Source organism: Pagrus major, chromosome 24 (assembly GCF_040436345.1).
Source record: "Pagrus major chromosome 24, Pma_NU_1.0".
Classification (NCBI taxonomy): Eukaryota; Metazoa; Chordata; class Actinopteri; order Spariformes; family Sparidae; genus Pagrus; species Pagrus major.
Window position 1 is genome coordinate 17,485,079 of NC_133238.1, and position 19,732 is coordinate 17,504,810.

Sequence of the window (19,732 nt, forward strand, 5' to 3'; positions counted from 1 at the left end):
TTAACACAGACCTGCACCGTTCAGGCTCTATTTGGTTCCAGGGAGCCGATACCGTCTCATATCAGCGCACAATTTGACCGCGAAGAAAAGGGGATTAGACCTGCAAAAGTGTGACCCGTTTTTACATCAGACCTGCTAAATCAGACGACTTATATTCATATCTCGCCCTCGCTCCCCTACTTCCTCGCACATCCCCTGCTCGCTTCCCCTCGGGTCGGCGCAGATAACCTGAGATGAGGATGAAAAAGAAAAAAGGAAAAGGAGGAGACGAGCAGCCATGCAGGTCTTGTACGGTACAGTTGGTTGCTCGCCGGGGCCCAAAGCAAAGCCAGGTTCTCTGTTTTCCCTCCTAAATCAATAAGAGGGGGTCCTCTGGGGTGCCCTGGCCAGCCATCTGGACTGAAATCCAGGGGCTCAGGTTGTCCCCTGGGCTCCCCTGCCTTCCAACCCCGTACGCACAAGGACCTGGCACTAAGTTAATCGTCCTGCCTTCCCCTTCCCTTCCCTTCCTCCCCCAGTCTCTCCCCCCTTCATCATCCTCCTGCCTTCTGTCCCTCTTCGTACACCTTCCATCTAATCTGGCCGGCTGCGACTCAAATGTCAGGCCACCTGGGAAAGGCAGCTGTTGGCCTGCAACGGGAGCCGCCGCGGTGGGCCTGGACCGGTCCCAGCATGCACTGCCCTGCCGTGTTCCTGACACGCTACCTCCAGGAAATCAAACAGTTTCCCATCAAATAGTGAGAAAAATAATGGGAGTTGTAATGGGCTGGGATGCATTTGGGGATTTGGGGAGTAAACTTTTCCATTCTTCACTTGAAAGTGATGACTTGCAAGGTATTACAAGGCACCATGCATCTCACAGTCATTTCATTTCAGTAAGTGCAGGATAATTATCAAGCAACATGTATATCTCAGTAAAGATGATAGTAAAGGACCTTAGAGCGAGTCACTGCAGATGGTTGATGGGTTACACGTAGCCAAGTATCTTTTAAAAACAAGATCATGTGTAGCTTTAGTCCACTGTTTTTATGTTGACTGTTTTCTTGGAAATGTTGCCGCTGGAGCAAAAACGACAGAAGTTTGGGTGGAGCCTGGTGGGTCGAGTGATCGACTGGGACTTCTGTCCATCATGCAAACTCCAATGCGATTTTAAGAAAAACATTCCTGAGAGAAAAATGAGACATAAAATAGACTTTTTTGTACATCACATTAGCAGAAAAGTCATTTTTGTTAAAGCCAGAACCTTGTTGCTTAAAAGTTTGTTGTTTTAGTTTGAGAAAATGTCAAAAATAGACAATACATTTTAATGGATGAACCATTTTCTACAAATTTGAAGTCATTAGTCAAAACAATCTAAATTTAATCATTCATTATTAACTGTCTTGAAAAATGAAGGCATGCACATGTCAGACTTTAAAGATACAATATGAAACAAGTACACATTAAAATACCTAAAAACAACTACATAATAATATAATGACTAAATATAATATCAGATATATTTTCATCAGCAAAAAAGACAACAAATCCCATGATGCCATGCTACTTCATGACATCATCAAACTAAATTCTTTGTTTTCATGTTTCTTATTGAAGCCCCTGGTGACAGAAATTACATACAATGCATTTATGAGTTTTCTCAATGTCATCACTATTATCTGCTAACGGTATCTCAGCTTTTGTACAGTTAGTGTTTTCAATCAGTTTGAGACCGACATTTTTTTTTCAAGACTTATTTACAAACTTAACTCCTGAGGGATCCTGAATAAAACATGTCCGTCAAAGTGCTCTGAGCAACATGTTTCACAAACACATGAACATAATTGTCATGGAGGGAGAGGGGGGAGGGGGGGGGAGGACGGGTAATTGGGGGCGTTGCAGTCTTTTGGGAGATACACAGAGAAGATTAGTGGTGTCCATACAGCGACACACAAACACACACAGACGTAGATGTATGTCCTACCCGTCACTTTAACCATAACCACTACTTGCCTGACCCTGACCCGAGCCTTCACCCTAAAATTTGACGATTTACGTCACAGGGTCCCCACATCGTGAGCAGGCTCCCAGGGGCTTCGGGACATTTAGTTGTCCAGCTAACAATAAGAGTACAAACATTACCCTGCGAATAATCACTGAGCTTCTTCAGCTATCATTAGCGTCACCGCACTCTTCATCCCCCACCATCATCATCCTCCCCTGCTCATTCACAAACTGCAGCACAGCAGGTTATAAATCTCAGACTGAAGTACAAATTACAGCAGGTACATGAGTCTATCATTTGCCTGTGGAGGAAGGAAGGAGGGCCAGCAAATGAGAGGAGCGATTTTCATCAATACATCGCCAGATAAAGATCCATCTGGATCCACTGAAAGGAGGAGGACGGGGGAGGCGAGGGGGGGCAGCTTTTGGCATCAATGCGCGGCCATTGATTGTGCGTCCCATTACCAGTATATGATCCAATCTAAAAAGAGAGAAGAGGAGCGACGCTGCGAGCGGGCCTTTCTGCTGCCCTGCCATCAAATAACGAAGACATCCCCCCTTTAATCACTCAGGAATGATTTGGGAAGGAATCCAAACATGAACACAGAGCAACGCTCGGGAGAAAAGCCGAGATTTGTTTGGGGGTATTAAAAAAAAAAAAAGAAAGGGGAGAAAGAGAGAGAAGAAAGGAAAGAAAACACACTGACAAGGCCTCCCCTACAAATACTCGGTCCGCTCCGTGGGGAAATAGGAGCAGAAAGGTAGCAATCAATATTGAAACACAGAAATTAAGCATTTAAATCGGTAATTAGGGAGCAGGCACGTTTTTTCACACCTGTACGCCGCCGAGGCTGCCAACCCCGGCGCATCTGTTTCCCTCCACCTGCCAGGCACCTGGTATCATTTCAATGGCGCTTGATTGCATTCAAACGCCGAAGACTCTTTTAAGCTTCTTAGTGATTTCCCTCCCCCCCCCTCCTCCCTTTTCTCCTCTCCCCCACCGCCTCCACCACCACCACCCCCCCTTGCATTATTTTGTATTTATTTGTATCTGTTCATTCCAATGCAGGTGCCTCGCAGTAATACTCAAGTGCGCCATACATGAGTGATTCTTTTATGCCTCAGTTCCTGCATTTGTCATTTTGGCGAAAGCAAGAGGATTAGGGGTTTGGATGTGTACCTCCCTTTTTTTTTTTTTCTTTCCTCTCCTCTCTCCCTCTCTCTGTCTCTTTCTCTCTAACACTTTTAACAACATCCTTCCCGAATAATTTGCATACCAAATTCTTTAACCCTACGGTGGTCAGAGAGGACTGTCAAATCCTCTCCACTTGGCTTGCTCTGTGTGTGCATCAGACCTGTGACCGCTGACTTAGTTCCATCACAGCAGATATAAAAAAAAAAAAAAAAAGTCAAACATGAAAGAGGTTAATACTAAACTAGCTTTTCTCCTCGTTTCTTGTTTCTTTTCTCTGGCACTTCTTATTTCATACGCAGTGTAATTATTCACAGGGACAAATATTTGCGGCTGCCAGCAGGGTTTCATGGCAGTAACCTCTGTGTTCCTCACTTCTGGTGGCTTATAATGTCGACAATCCAAGTCTATTCAACTGCGGTGCTCACTGTAAGTCTCTGAAACCAAAACATAAACAGAAAGGAGACCGTTTTGTCACATTCATGTCGTATTTATGAACACAAACAGCTGATATTTATTACCTAAATAATTGGAAGTTTTGGGTTTACCATGTTCCTTGAGTTTTATTTATGACTGTGGTTTATTTTTGCTATTTATTCTAGATAACATGCCCGAATATGAACAATATACAGTTATATCAACATTTCCATATTTACTAGAAACATTTTCGTCACAGCAAATGTTAAACTTCACTGGAAAAACAAAGGGTGGGGACTTTAGCCTCAATGTTGCAGTCATAAGAGAAATTTAATGGAAAAGAGGAACATATTATGCTCTTAAAGTAGAGGGAAATGTGATGTCACGGTACTGTATCGCAGTTTACGAAGGCGACGTTGCATTTTGTAGTCATGTAGTGTAATAATGTAGCAAAAACACATTGCGTCAGCGTTTCTATGGTGTCTTTAGGTGGTTAAATGTGTCAGTAGGATCGCAGCCAGGGGGAATTTTCAATGGTTTCCAAAAGGAGTCAGATTGTATGTAAGCTTATGAGAAAATGACCCTACTTCTCACTTGATTTATAACCTCAGTAAACAGTTTCCCGGTGAGTTTATGGTCTCAATCTCTCATGTCAAGTCTTCTTCACTACAGCAAGATGTTTTGTAAAGTATGGTCCCATTTACTGGATGTGTGGTCAACATTTGTAAGTGTGACACCACTGGATATTTTTAAGGAGACCTCGGCACAACGATGATCTTTGCCCAACCCTAACCAAGTGTTTTTTTTGTGCCTAAACCTAACCAGAGCATAAGTATAGTCATTATGTTACAGAAACCGTACATTGGCATAATTTTTGGGGGCGTTTGGGTTGGAGAAACACTATTTAATTGGCTTTGTTGCAGAACTGCAGCCTGTTCTGGCAGGTTATCGGGTTGCAGCAGTGCTTATTTGACGCCACATTTACATGCAGGGTCATTCACGTGTTGAAATTACTGCTTCATCAACCTCAGGTAATGGTATCACTTCCCCCAAAAATGGATGCAAAGCGTTACAAATTAGGTTTTCATTTGTACAGCAATTCCATTTGGATTTTAAGGCCTGAAATGAACCCCGGCCACCTGAGTCACCCCTGACCCCCCCCCTTTCCCCAAACACCAGAAAAATGAGAAAGTCGACGAGGGACCTCGGATGAAACTTGGCCGCCGGCTGCACCATGTGCAAGTGTTGCAAATTTCCAGAATTCCCTCACTTTTCTCCCCCACCCCACCCCTGGAAACTAATGGGATCATTCTGATTCGGTTACGGAGATTCAACAGTTAGAGAGCCACCATCTGGGTTTCTGTTAACCTGAGTCAGATGTGAGCCTGTCGCTACTGCAAGGTAGAGCAGCTTGGTTAATGATTCTTAATCTTTTCTTTAATTAAATTGTGCAGCCAACCTGAAAAATCTATCTTAATGCAAATGAGGAACTCCTTTTTTTGGCATTTGCTTACCGTAATGCACTAATAAGGTTAATTTAATAAAAATCTGTTCCAGTTTTTAGAGATAATTGTGTGTTTTCTTGATCTATTTTGTACAGAGCGGGGAAAAAATGTTTGTTTGTGGAAATTGCTAAGGGAGGGAGAAGGGCTGAGCCAGGGAAGAGAGACCTGCCGTGGATAATAGCATTTGTGTGAACTGAAAATCTATTTTGCTCCACAGCGGTGTGCCACTTCGAACCATGGAGACAGTTCCTGTCATAGAATAAAAAGGAAAAGTGTGTTCACTACAAAGGTCTGAGGTCAGGATAGAAAACTATTTCCTATAGCGGAGGTGTCATTCCACCTCTACAAAGGGAAAACTTCCGATCACAAATACAGTTTTCCAAACAGCAGTTTTCCACAAAAGGTCTGTGGCACACTTACAGGAAATATGTGCAGATATGTTCCAGTGACAGCATGAACCGACACGAACATGTTTGCTGATGGATAATTTGAGAATGAGAAGCAGTCTGGTTGGTTCAGTGTCAGGTTTGTTCTCGTTAAACTAGAGAAAAACATGCTAGTAGGTTTGTTGGAGCTGGAGGCATTTTCCTATATCATGTTAGGAAGGAATAGGGAATCAAGTAAGTACAGCGGTAGAGTTACCTCCAGACAGTGACAGGTGTGTTTACGGTTTTAAGACCACCATCAGACGGAGGTAAAGGTGTCCAAAAACATCATCAACATCAGCTCACAACTCAGCTGCATCAGCTCAGGTGATGATATCACAAGACTTGACATCCGTGGTGGTTCAGCTAGCTAATTAAAACATTAATATGTATGTCTTCAGGACGACTCATTAGGATCAACGTCTCTTTTGCAAAACACTCAGTCTGAGGTTTTGATTGAATATAAACACATATACAGTACATACAGTATATATACATACTGTCCAAAACCCAGCAAACATCCGGAGAGGTCTACTGTGCAAGCAGTTTAATACTACACACATACGTTTATTGTTAGGTGGCGACCTCTAGTGGTAGCAGTGACTATGACAGGAGCAAAGGAGGAAGTCAGATGACGCAGTGTAACGAGCAAAGTCCCTGTGGAGAGGAAAGTGGGGTGGATGGATGTTAATTAATTAGGACACTGATCAACAGTCATCGTTGAATTAGTTCAACTTATGTGAAGCACTTAACTTATATCACACACGTAACTTCAGTTAGCGTCACCTTTTCCCTAGGCCTCTGAAGGTCTGATACACCTGACGCCATCATACATGTCGTTTTTGGCAGTTGACCTTTGCAATCGTTTAGGAGAGAGGACGTGTTGGAATATCACAATATTTGCTATTTGCCATTTTCTCTCCAATATCCCATTTCCTTAAAAAAAAGTGTTACTCACGTTACGAGTCTCAAGGGTCAAAATGTTTTAATTTGTCACACGATTGCAAATTTTCGTCTTGCTACCAGGGTATTTTAACATTCATAAAATCAATCAATTAGCATCATAGTTTGGAGTCTCTTTACTCTTATGATGCTAAACAGAACCAATAAATTAGAAAAATAAACAAATAATTACTAAATTAAGAGCTTGTTGTCATTTTCCAAGCTTCTCTCACCACATCTAACCACATCATGTGTGGCAGTAAAACACCATGTATCATCTGAACCTGTAAAACAACACGAGAAACGCACAAATATAGGCTAATGTTGAATATTACCAAGTAATACTCAGAAATCAAGACCCGAATGCTGCAGGAGCAGGTGAACAGTGCAGTAAACTGGAACAACCTGGTGTTGCCTTGTGACATACAGTATATATGAAAGCTCAGGCTAATTTGGCAAAATGCACGTTTTAATGAAATATTCAGAGACCTCATGCTTAAGGTACATAACCTAATCTGAATGTGTTGAATTATTTATATTTACAGCACAACTGATGCCTGGTACTTGCAGCACGAGGAGCCCCCTCTGGCTCCGTGGCTCTAAATTAACACTGCTTGCCGCTCTTCCAAATACGCAGGAAACAACCAGCATGTAGCGAGGTTTTTGTGTCGATTTGCGTGTGGTAGAGATCGATGATTTCGTGCATTGTGACACAGCCCAAAAAAATAAGGTGTCTAAATGTATACAAACTCATTTCCGATCAGACATCGAGCTCACCTGAGTGCTATTTTCCGGAAAGACAGAACATGTTCCAACTTTAATTAGAACGTCAGTCTCCTGATGCTGACATTAGAGCCTTGTTGAGGTATGGTGTGATTTCCTAATGTGTCTAATGGGAAATTATGAGAGAAACCTGAATATGGCAGGTCAGGGACTAAAAGGTAAAGTCTCAAGCATCCTCTTCTAGGAGATTTGGGATCCAGGTTTCATTTCTTTGCTTGTTTCTGAGTACGTTCCAGGAGTTGTTGAATATTAAAGCCACGACGAAAACAACATTTATATGAAAGTTAATGATGTTTCTTATTGGAAGGAGGCTGTAAAACAAGAAGACGAGGCTGTAAAACAAGAAGAATGTGGAAAGTTTCTTTTTTTAATAAAGTTTTAACAGGCACAAATTATATATTCTTTCAAATGACTGATTATAAGCAACCATTGTGTCTTAGGGACAGAAAATGGTAGAAGCGTAGGTCATCATGTGCTAGAATCACTTCATGACGTTGTGAGCTATCAAAAAAAGTGATTTTAATATGAATATACAAGATTATCTTTGTGTTTTGTTGCCGTTTGTTGTTAAATAGGTTAATGATGAACCAGCAACTGTGCTGTAATCACAATCCCAGTTTTTGTGCTTTGGTGGGCGGACGCCTCAGTTAAATGCACAGAAAAACACGGATAAATAGTCTGTGAAGTTCGAGTTTGCGGCAGGCTCAGGAAAAAAAAAAAGTCATTAATTAGATTACATTAGCTGCAAAGGCTTAGGGGGGATTAATGTCGAGAAACGTGTGCACTCAAAAGCAAAAAGATAGTGTACCTGGGTGTGCTTCAAACCTGATTAGCTTTCGCGGCGGTGAGCTACGAGGGGTTTGACGGCTCACGTCTTGTTGTCTACCTGGCAGTTTGCGAGTAATCTCTCCATTGTGCTTGTGGGAGGAAGGTAGATTTAGACATCGGTGTGTATTTCTCAGCTGTCTGTGGAATAACACACACTTGCTGTCTCTTTTTTTCCTCCTCCTTTCATTTCTTTCCTCCTGTCTCGTACATCTGCTCTGCGCACACGAGGCCTGCCCCCTCTGCTGCTCCTGGCAGCAGCTTATCCAGGAGGTGTGTGTATGTGTGTGTGCGCCACAGCCAAGGTGTGTATGTGTGTGTGTGACACATTTTCCAAAGCCAGTTGTAATAGGTGAATCACTGCAGCGTATCCCAGCATCCTCCCTGGTGGCGGCCCGCGCTGGCAATGGCGGCAGGAGGCTCGTGTCAAGAGACGGGAGCTGGAGTAGAGCGTGTCAGAGGCTCCTCGTCATCGTCGGCGTTGTCCGGGGCGACAGCTCTCCGGCGGATGGAAGAAGACATCCGTCAACGTCTCCTTGGCGCGTGATTCCTGTGCTGTTGGGAATAAGGATGGCGCTGCGAGGCGAGAGTAAATTCTCAAGTCAAATAAAAAAAATCTCCAGTAGAGGTAAAGCAGGGACGGGGAGGGGGCTCGAGGGGCTGAGGGGGAATTACAGATAGAAGAGCAACCCCCTCTCCACTCTGTGTAAAAGGTAAAAGTATTATCATAGCGCACGTCATAAAGTGCAATCCAGCCGATAACTTGACGGCCCCGATGTCAGACAGGCTCACTAACAAGTCTGACAATTGAAAGTCGAGGTGAGCCTTCTGGGAGATGGAGGGGGAGAAGAAAAGGGCCTGTTGGCTAAGTGTGCTCCCTTCCACCTGCCACACACACACACACACACACACACACACAGCAACTAACACACACACACTCACTCTCTCCTCTTCCTCCTCCTCCTCCTTTAACAGTGAATAAAATTGACTCGCTTGCGGTGTGGCAAGCAAAGGTGCGGAAGCCGGTAGCATCACCTAAGCGGAGGCGTGCTGATCACACCGTTGCTTAATGAGCTCCTTAGAAGGTCTAAAATAGCAGACGCCCCCCCCGTCATCCTGCCGCCCCCCCAATACTGCTGTACCTAGACTCGTGTCCTCACCCCCCTCGGTGGCTTGTCAGGTGGAGCTTCACTCATTTGCGGCTCCGGCTGTCATCCAGGGGGGAGTCGAGGAAGGAGGAGGTGAGGTGGAGTGAAGGTGGCGATGAAAGTTACGACGTCTTTGGAACAAATTTAAGAAATAGGAGGATTGGGAAATGTTAACTCGGATAAAAAAACATGATGAGAAGAATAACATGAATCATCTGTTGTCGAAGCGATGTGTCTTTGTGTTTCTGTTTCGGACCTGTTGTGGGGCTGCAGATGTAAAGTAGCTGTAAGGTAACCACAATAAACTGTAGCATTTATGTTAAATGCGAATGAAAACCCACCATGATGTCCCCCATTGGTTTGTGGACTACTGTTTTGAACCTTCAAGTTTGCCATCTTGGTTTTTTGGAGCCAACCGTGACCACACTTGGAGCAGAGAGTGGAGCTGCGGGGATATCCTGATTGGATGTTAATGTGGCATCAAATTGGGACTGTTGTAGCCTCATAACCTGCCAGAAAAGCCTGCATTTTTGCAACAAAACCAATTGAATAATGTTCGGAGCTTCTGAATCAGCTGATTTTGAGCCTAAATGTACAATAATCAGAGTCAAAATTGGTAGTTTTAGCCCAGTTTAAAACCACCGACATCCTTTGGTTTGTGGAATACTGATCCAAAGCCCCAAGTTTCGCGCTACCGCCATCACCATCTCTGTTTTTTTGGAGCCAAAAGTGACCGTGTTTGGACAACAGAGTGGAGCTCGGGAGGATATCATGATCGGACCTCACGGAGAACCTGAGGATCAAAACATGATGTATTGAAGAAGACTTAAAACTAGAGATTGAGACCATAAACTCATTAGGAAACTGCTAACTGGGCTAATAAATCAAGTGAGAAGTAGCGTCATTTTCTCATGAGCTTACACAGAATCAGACTTTCTTTTTGCAACCAGTGAAATAATGCAGGCTCTTCCATATCGGGCTCACCTTTCAGACCCTAACCAACAACCAATGCTGTTGTTTTTCTGGCGAGGACAGTCTTAAATCAAATGTTTGGTAGTTTCTTCCTAAACTCAAGTCACAGGTTTCTTATTCACTGGTTGTATGTTGGGTCCTCATCAAACATCAGCAAGGTAAACCCCAAAGTGGGACATGGTTGCATTGCGTTATGAAAATGTGTGCAGTTTGTCGTTTTGATTAGTCAGAAAACCTTCCGGTGCACGAGGTACGAGCAGTCTAATCACAACTGAGCCCGTATTTGCAAATTACAGTCAACTGAGGTGAGCCTGCTATCTCCTGAACAACCTATTATGGCTGAGGAGAGAATTAACTAAGACTAGAACCACAGGCATACTGTATACAAACACATTACCAAAATACATTTGGGTATAACACGTAATTCACTGTCTGTCTATAATTAATCCAGGGGTACCTGCTCCCAACACGTGTAATCTTCTTAGGCTTATATTGGGGGAAAAATGCTGTCGTGGCTATGACAGGTGTTCCTGCATTAGCATCTATTAAAAACAGATTATATGGCAGTTGCTCTCATTTTGGCGGCTGACGCGCAGCAAAATGTTGTTTGTTGGTGGTGTGGCAGTCGCACAACACACATCGGAGGGCCGCGCTGTAAACTGCCTCTGTAATAATGGACGGCTATTATCTGGATGTTTTTTTAAAACCTTTATTTATCCGGGGGAAGGTTTGCTGAGCGTGCACATCCTTCCTGCAGCAGTGTCCTGCTTTGCATTCAGACGATAACACATGAATAGACTCGCAAGCTGCCCAGTGCAATTGGCCTTTTTGTGTTGGACACTGAGCCTCAGCAGGTACCGTGACAGTGGCAGTAAAACCCCCTCAGATGTTAGTGTGTGGACATCCTTAGTTGTTTTGTGATTAAGTTCAGCCATTTATCTTTATTGTGAGCCCACTTTCCTTCAAGCCGCCTTAACTACCTCAACTTCAGTTCATTATTTCCAAAATAATGTGCCTTTGGAAAACGCCCTTCAGAAGTGGCACTGTAATAGTGACTTCAATCAAAAATGGGCATAAGACAACAACATACTCTACGCTGAACATCAAGTCTCAGTCCCATTTCTAGTTTTAACCCCTACCCCTTGTTTTCGACTGCCCCTCAGAACAGAGTTACAAAGTGTAGTGGTTCAAGACCTTCATGAGTAGTCGTCAATGTCATTTACGTAAACAGATGTGAACGGACATTTCCAATAATGCCATTTATCTGATGGAGATAGAAAAACATGGACGCTCGCAATTTGTCCACAACTTCAGAGCACCGCTTTGTTACCTGGACACTGTCGGTGCTTTATAGGCTAACATTAGCAAACCCCTGCTCATACCCTGCCAGCCAGCACTGATGTCAGAGGAGCATTACCAAGTTCAGCAACGTCGCTGCTGGCCATCAAAAGGAGGGAATGCGACCCTGAGATACGTCACAATGTGAAACTGTCATCTACAAATCAGCAGGAACAATGTTACCTTAGCTAGCTAGCTAGTTAGCTACCCAGACATTAGCAAAGGAGTGGCTATTATCCTTGGTTTGAACTGTGCCTCTGAGAAAACACCACTGGGAGGGCCATGTCGCCCCAACAATTTATTCCAACAGGATAGATTGACCCCGAGTCATGTCAATGTCTGGATAACTATTCATAAGAAGATCAATATAAATAAATTGACCCAGGAATGCAAAATTAATCACCAATAGCTGCTTTTTGAATGTTGAAAGTGGATTTTCCTTTCTGCAAACATGCTGCCAATAGATCGCTGCTTTCTTTCGACTGTGAAACATGCCCTCTCTCCATCTCCATAACTCTTTGTGCATCTTTTACCATCAAATTTTTACTCCTATCTAATCACAGAAACATTACACAACCTCTACTGTCTGTACATTACATCCCTGATCCGACCACTAATTGCAAATTATTCCTCTGTTTCTGAAAGAACAAAGCTTTTCTTTTCTGTACATTTGAAGAGCCCTCTGTTCAGTGTAAACCGGATAAGAGTTTAAGAGAAATGCATAAAATATAAGCACGGTTTAAAGTCAAATCGTCGAGACTCTGAATTTAACTGCCGACAAAAGACCAAACCACATGAATCCTGATCAGCCCTCTACCCCCCACCTCTCCCTCCAGCTGCAGTAATGGCTGGCAGGTCACACATGCACACTGGCAGAAAGGAAGTGCTAACGTTCAGTCACAGATGCGAGTCTATATAATGAGGCCCAGTAAGAAGACGCCATAATATCCTTGCTAATAAGGTATAATCGTCTCATTGTAATCAAGTTACGTGCAATTTATGAGGGTTAGGGAATGGGCCTTTTGACTCGTGATGCTTTTTTTTTTTTTTTTTTTTCTTCCTCCGGATGCTTGTCTGCACGGCTGAGAGTGAGCATTGTTAAAGGGCTGAGGGAAGACACATATAACACATGTATATTTGAGTGTATGCATGTGTGTGTTGAAGCTCCCTAGCAATTACTAATACATTTAAACTGTCATCTCCTGTTTAAGTCCAGTTCAGTTGTTAAAAATCTGAAATTAAAGTCTCAGTATGTTTGTTTTCTACAAAGAAAATTAAAGAGGCGGCGGTGAATCCCGTGATCGCTTCTCTTTACAAATAATGGACAAATCTTCACTTGTGTTTTGAAATAAAGCTGCCTTCAGAGGAATAAACACCTGATTCACTGAGTTGCTAAATTGCACACAGTAACATTTCTTAGCTGCACATGAAATCCATCACACATCTATTGTCTGCACCAAAGTTTCCAAAGCTGCTTGAACTGTGCTGTAACATTACACTGTAAACACTTCGTGTGTGTTTGGTCTGATGCAGTTACGCGTTGGTCATTTGCTCCTTCTCAGATACATCAAACGCACCGCTACAGACGGACCGTTGCTGTGCCACCTTGGAAGACCTACAGCAAAGTAAACCAGCTCACCTTATTGCACCGAATGTGTTTTCCATGTATGCAGCTCTCTCCGTACCGCGGTAATTGCGTTCCTGAGCCGAACACCCACCCATCGGTGATTTGACACTGTCTGTTTGATGCACCGTGTGTGTGTGTGCACATGAATGTGTGTTTGCGGTGCCTGGAACATATTACTGTCGGTAAGCCAAACCTGCCCGCGATTGTACTAATAAAGGCCATGTTCCTTCGGCTCAGCCTCGCCGGTAGACAGCACCAATTACATAAAACGACTGAAACGCGAAGGGGTCGTCTTCCACAGCCTCACTGACACCCGCTTTGAACTTCGCCTGACTTCAAAAGGTATTCGCTGAGTGATTACAGGGTAACAGACTGGGTAAAAAAAAAAGAAAAAACTGTATCCTTCAAATCACCTATATCCAAACAATGACATTTGAAACATGTGCTGTTGCCTGAAAACCTGCAGATACGTGACGACAACAACGAGAAAGTGCGGCCATTTAAAAGTCGATAAAAAGCCTCCGCGTCGAACGACAGATGTTTTATGATAACACTCACAAAATTGCCATTATTCAAATTTGTACAGGTGGAAATTAGAAGCTCCTGTATGTTTCTAATGATGGAGGAGCTCTCGCACAAAGAGGGAGTTGGCAGTGTGGTGGAGGCTGAGTGGGTGAGCGCCGTGCTGAGACAGCCCATCAATCAGCCCTTCGAACACCTTTCCCCCCCACTTTCTGTAAGTGCTCTGCGATCCACAGCGGCCGCCAGGAGTCCGCAGGAAGCCACCGGGTGAGGATTCAGCAAACCTATTTTTTCCTTTTAATTTGAGCAATTGCTGCAAGTATTGATTGAGCGAAAGCACAATGCAGTTACAGGAGAGGTGGAGAGAGGAGCGCCGAGGGGGGAGGGCTCGGGCGCCGTTAATGTAGCTCCGACAGGGGAATCAAACGCTCCCTCTTGTTTTAAGCACTCCTCCACCCCGGCTGCACAAGGCAACGGTGCCGAGCGGGTCGATAGTGCTGATTAAACGGCACATATCCCGGTCATCAATATTATACACACTCTATTTGCGGGACACCAATGTTCGCGTCACACTGCTGGTGAAGTAGATAGATACAGCGGAGGTATAGACAGCGCGGTGCAGCTGTGCTGTGCAGGGGCCCGACAGCACCGTCATCCCATCAGAACGGGCCGGAAGAGACGCGCTCAGGAAATGTTTTATTGCTGAAATCATTAAACAATCCTTAGTCTCCTACTTATTGTTGATCAGCACTCAGTATCCATCCAATCAAATGTAATGAACTGCAACATGACTGGAAATTGGATCACCTGATTTTTTTTAAATGAGTCCATCATCAACAGTAGCTCTGTCTTTACAGGTTGGATCTATGTGCAGACCTGTAAAGTAGACTTTTAGTCCACATTCTTGGATTTACATTCCTGTACTGTTGGTTTGTACCTGTTGAGAAATGCACACACATTTAACAACATATAGCTTCTGCAGTTTAGAACAAATGATACTGAAGATTTTTAGCTAATCAGATGCACGTCTAAGTGCTTTTTCAATGGGATTTGGGTCGCTGACTGACCGCTAAGCTAACCAGTTGAAGCTAAATTCTCAGATGAGTTACTGCCACCTTTCCTTTGATCCAGTCTGATGTGTTCGTGATTTATTATCAACACCATTAATGACAATTCTTAGCTGATTTATTAAATTGTTGGTGACAAAAAAAAACAAGAACGCACTTCCTAGTTTTGCAGGTCGTGGTGGATTTAACGTCTTTGTTGATAATAAACTGAAGATGCAACATTTTTCCATTTGGCCCCCGTACATCACAGTAGACAATACTGAAGGCTCTTACATTCAATGCAGTTGTCTTGCATCCTCAGGAAAAATCAGCAATCAAGTACAAGAAGCAAAGAAAAAAGTATTGCGTATGTAACTGCATTGCTTCCCGCTGCCACCATGTTTGTTGACAAGTCCTCCAGCTTTGCATATTGAGATTATTGTTACATGTAAATCCCGTGTTTAGATATCAATAGATATCCATATAAGATCTCCAGACAAATGGGTCTTATTAAGCTGCATTAAACCCGAAAACAAAGGCAAAGTCATCACATTAAACTATCCTACTCTAGCCAAGAGATTAACAATAAAACTAATGTCTTGTTATGACAAAGTTTATATTTACATTGTGTCGTTCATGGTGGTCTTTGTGTCTCAGGGTGCTACATTATGTCAGAAGCCGTAAATGACAATCCACATCAAATTAAATGGTAGAGGAAGTATTTACAGTTCAGCGGACATATTTAAAATATTAGATTAATTTATGACTGTGTCTGTGATGTGTAACAGCTGAAGATGAATCTGCAGTTGCAGAAGGCACTGCTACACTCCAGCAACTACCAACACAAACCTAACCCCAGCCCCACACACACACACACACACACACACAAACACATACGAGAGTTGGACAGTCGATAGCACTACCGCATGATAATCGATTGCCATTTGTAACAGCAGGGTAGGCAGAGGGGTCCGATCAGTGCAAATTATTGTCACCACATGCTGTCGTGCTGTGCAGTCAGCCGGCCGGCATAGCGGAGCAAGATAAATGACAAAAGAGTCGCGGGAGCAAGATAGCAGTTAGTCATACCTGGTAGTGCAGGGGACTCTACATGGGGGCGCGCATCAATACGACAGGGGAGGGAAGAAGAGGGCAGGAGGGGGGCGCGGGAGAGGAGGAGGCTGAGGGGAGGAACCGGGGATAAATTAAAATACAGTAAACGACAGATTTCATGACACTCGGAGCGTGTTATGGTTCCCTGTGTGCGTGTTTTTTTACTCTTTGAAGTAAAGGTGTGTGAAGGTGAAGGTGTGCACGAACATACACTTTCAAATTCACTTAATCTTACTGTTCGGTCTCCTGAAACACCAAATAAATGAGAAATTTTACATGTTTGCATATTTTCCTGCTACTTTTACTGTCGATTATACATTTATACTTACACTTTTTAATCATTTATATAAGATTTTGCTTTCACTTTTGTGGTCTGATTAATATCATTTATATTTTTAAATGTGCAAACTTCCAAAGACAGAAAGAAAAAAGATATTTGTCTCTGCTTTTCTTCTTTGTATCTCTCACATAAGTTTCCCTGGACAAGAAACCCATTTGTTACACCTGTTACACTACATGCACATTCATTAATTTCTAGCACCGATGGATTTATAAATCTCAGCTGACTCCAGCACTTATTGCCGGCTCCTCTTGTCCGCCGAATGCCTGGACTGTAAATTCAGTGTGTTCCTCCAGAGCTGTATTAATTCCAATATCTCAGGAAAGCAAAAAAAAAAAAGAAAGAAATGACACAATCAAAACCCAAAGTGCAACAATTTGCTGTGCGGTCCAGCGATGAAGACACCTCTCAAGAAGTCAGCGGTGTTGCATCAAGCAGCCCCATTGATTTCAAAACGGGGGAAATGGAAGGCTCGCATTGATTGGAGATGCTCGGGGTCTTATTAAACAACTGTGACTGTCCCTAAAGCAAACGTTGGGGACAACTTACCTAACATCTGACTAGACTCCATTGATTTTTTTCCTTCCTAGGTTGTGTTTGCATGTCCCCCGCACCGCTCACTGATGCCTCGGCAGCATCGGAGCAGAGCGGCGTCGACACCAGCAGCTGTAATTTGTGATAGCCGATCAGACGTTCTTCCGGGTCAATACTAGATCTTGTGTGGAAGCTGGCTAATAGGAATAAACATTTCACCTTTGTCTAAACAATCGAGTCATGTGAATTCCCCGTAGAGCTGCAGGGTCAATGGGTGATGCAGTCGGGTAACGGGGCTCCTATTTTAAATGGCTCTCATACAGAAAAGACCATTACAAATCAATGGGGAGTCATTTTTACGAGCGAGGCGGTGTCAGATGAGGTAACTCAGGTGCATCTTTAATTGTTGCAGTCGGAGCGGGCCTAAATAAGAGCTACAGAAATCTATGAAGTGTGTGTATATCTGTGGCTTTGCTCCGCGGTGTGTGCGCTACAGTCGAAGGCAATGGAAAAGTGAAGTCATGGCGGAGAGAACCGAAGCCTACGAAAATAAGCTACTGCCAGGTAATGTACTTTCAAGACTGAGGAACTGAGGTTTGTTTTTACACTTTTTTGGGAAAAATCAAGCATTTTTGTCTTTAAATTTAACAAATTTAGCTCATTAATATATTCAAAGCAATGTATACCTTGCAGCTGCTGCAAAACAAGCTGAAAAACTGAGATTGTGTCAGAAAAAACAAAAAAACCAGCAGTTACTCTGACCTTAGGTTCTCTGGAGCACTGCATGGCTTTTGCATTTCTTCAGCACTGACACAGGCTATTTAAGGTCTTTTATAGGTCATATTCCTCTCTATTTAGAGTGTTTTTACAATAATTGCAGACTTCATAAAGTTTACAAGCAAACAAGTGCAGCGGACACGGATCAGTGGTCATTATGGAGCGACAAAATCTACATAAGATGGAGCTTGGGTTGGACGGAAGGGTCGACAAAAACACCAGACTTTAACAAGAGTGACCAATTTGTTACCGTTTCCAACAGTGAGTCATGTCTTTTTAAAATCATTACCCTTGCGTGAACCCACGTGTTTATTATTGTTACCATGATGATGAAGGTCCGCTTGTCTTACCAGTCGTCATTTAAACCCAAACTACGACGTTTTCCCAACCTCAACAAAGTACTACTTACAAGCCAAACCATGATCTTTCCCCAAACAGAACCGAGTGAATTTTGTGCCTAAACTTTAACCAAACTTTAACCATATGGTTGTCACATCATAAAACAGATTTGTAATGTTTTTGGAAGGGACAAACGTATGATATTGTCCTGCTGAAAGGGACGTCAGAGAGCTCTTCTAAGTGACAGTCTCGAGGGGGAAGGAGGAAACCATCTACCAACGACATTTCTCTCATTTCCACAGGGGTATGAAACTTCCTGCCATGGAGCAAAATTTTGCCAGTGAGCGTAATCTGAGCAGGATCACATAATGACAGGGGTCCCTTTGCCTGACTAAAGTTGTAATTAAACCCGAAAACTACGAAGTCTGCCTGACCTCAACAAAGCACATCTTTTAGGCCAAACCATGATCTTTCCCAAACATAACGGAGTCGATTTTGTGCCTAAACCCTAACCAAACATTAACCATAGGGCTGTCATATTGAAAAAACACACTTCCAATGGTTTAGAAAGGGACAGATTTATGGCGTTGTCCTGCCGAGAGGAACGTCAGAGGGAAGGAAAACATCTGCCGACAACGTATCTATTATTTTCACAGGGGTATGAAGCCTCTTGCGGAGCACCAGTACTATAATGACAGGGGTCCCCTTGCCTTACCAAAGTCGTCATTTAAACCCACACTACGATGTTTTCCCAACCTCAACAAAGCACATCTTTTAGGCCAAACCACGATCTATCCCCAAACAAAACCATGCCGATTTTGTGCCTAAACTTAACCAAACCTTAACCATAGGGTTGTCACGTTATAAAAACAGATTCTTAGTGTTTTTGGAAGGGACAGACGAACGCTTTTCCTCTAATATGTACGTCAGAGAACAGGGGGGCCACCTTCCAACAAAATCTCTGATTTTCTACAAGTGTATAAAACTTCTTGCTTCCTCCAGATCACATTAGCGCGTGCTAATTGCTCGCATTATGAGTTTACTTTGTAGGACACAGGGTTGAAAGGGTGCATGCCTCCCAGACTGCTAATAAAATTACACCTATGCCTGAGTGACTCTTTAGACACATTGCTCAAGGGCATGTGATGTTTACGGGCAAGGAGATCAGCTAATAACCCCCTTCAACTGTACAAAGTTTCTTCGGCTGGGATTTAAAGAAATTTTAATATCCTCTAGGACACTTTAGTGAGCGAGTCCAGATCGAAGCATATAATTAGAACAAGGCCTATCTGTGTGTCAACCACCCAACTTCTACATTTTCTTTCATTATCCCAAATACGAAGGAACCACAGAACTTTTTCCTCAGAGTGAGAGTGATGCAGAGAAAGTGGGCTGGAAACGAAAAGAGCCAGCTCTACTGAAGGAGCACATTTCATCCGAGGGCCAAAGAGTCAGCGGAGAGTGAAATGACTGTTTGACTCTATTCCATCCTTCCCTCTTAAGTCACACAAAGCGCAGCGACTCCCAGCCAACTGTGAGGTATTGTATAATCGCCATGTAGCTCTTAAGAGGCCAGGGAAGGAAATCGTTGTGGAAGGAAGTGCAGAGAGTTAGTGTACGTTCAGGGGCACAGTGGGAGTCAAATTGAGTAGGGGTGGACTGTAGAGCTGTCGGTTAACCAGAGCTGTACACTGAGTAGAAAAAGCTCAGGACTCATGTCTTTATACTCTGTTAACAAGTCAGTTTGTTACAAAGAGTTTGAAAAGAGCATATATGAAGGTAGATACTGTGACCGGATTACTACATTTTTCTGGAGATCCGAAGCCTTTCAAGGCAAGGTAAAGATTAAAAGAAACGCTTGACAGGAAGTGAATTAGTTTGATGTGTGAGGGTAGGTGTGTCGA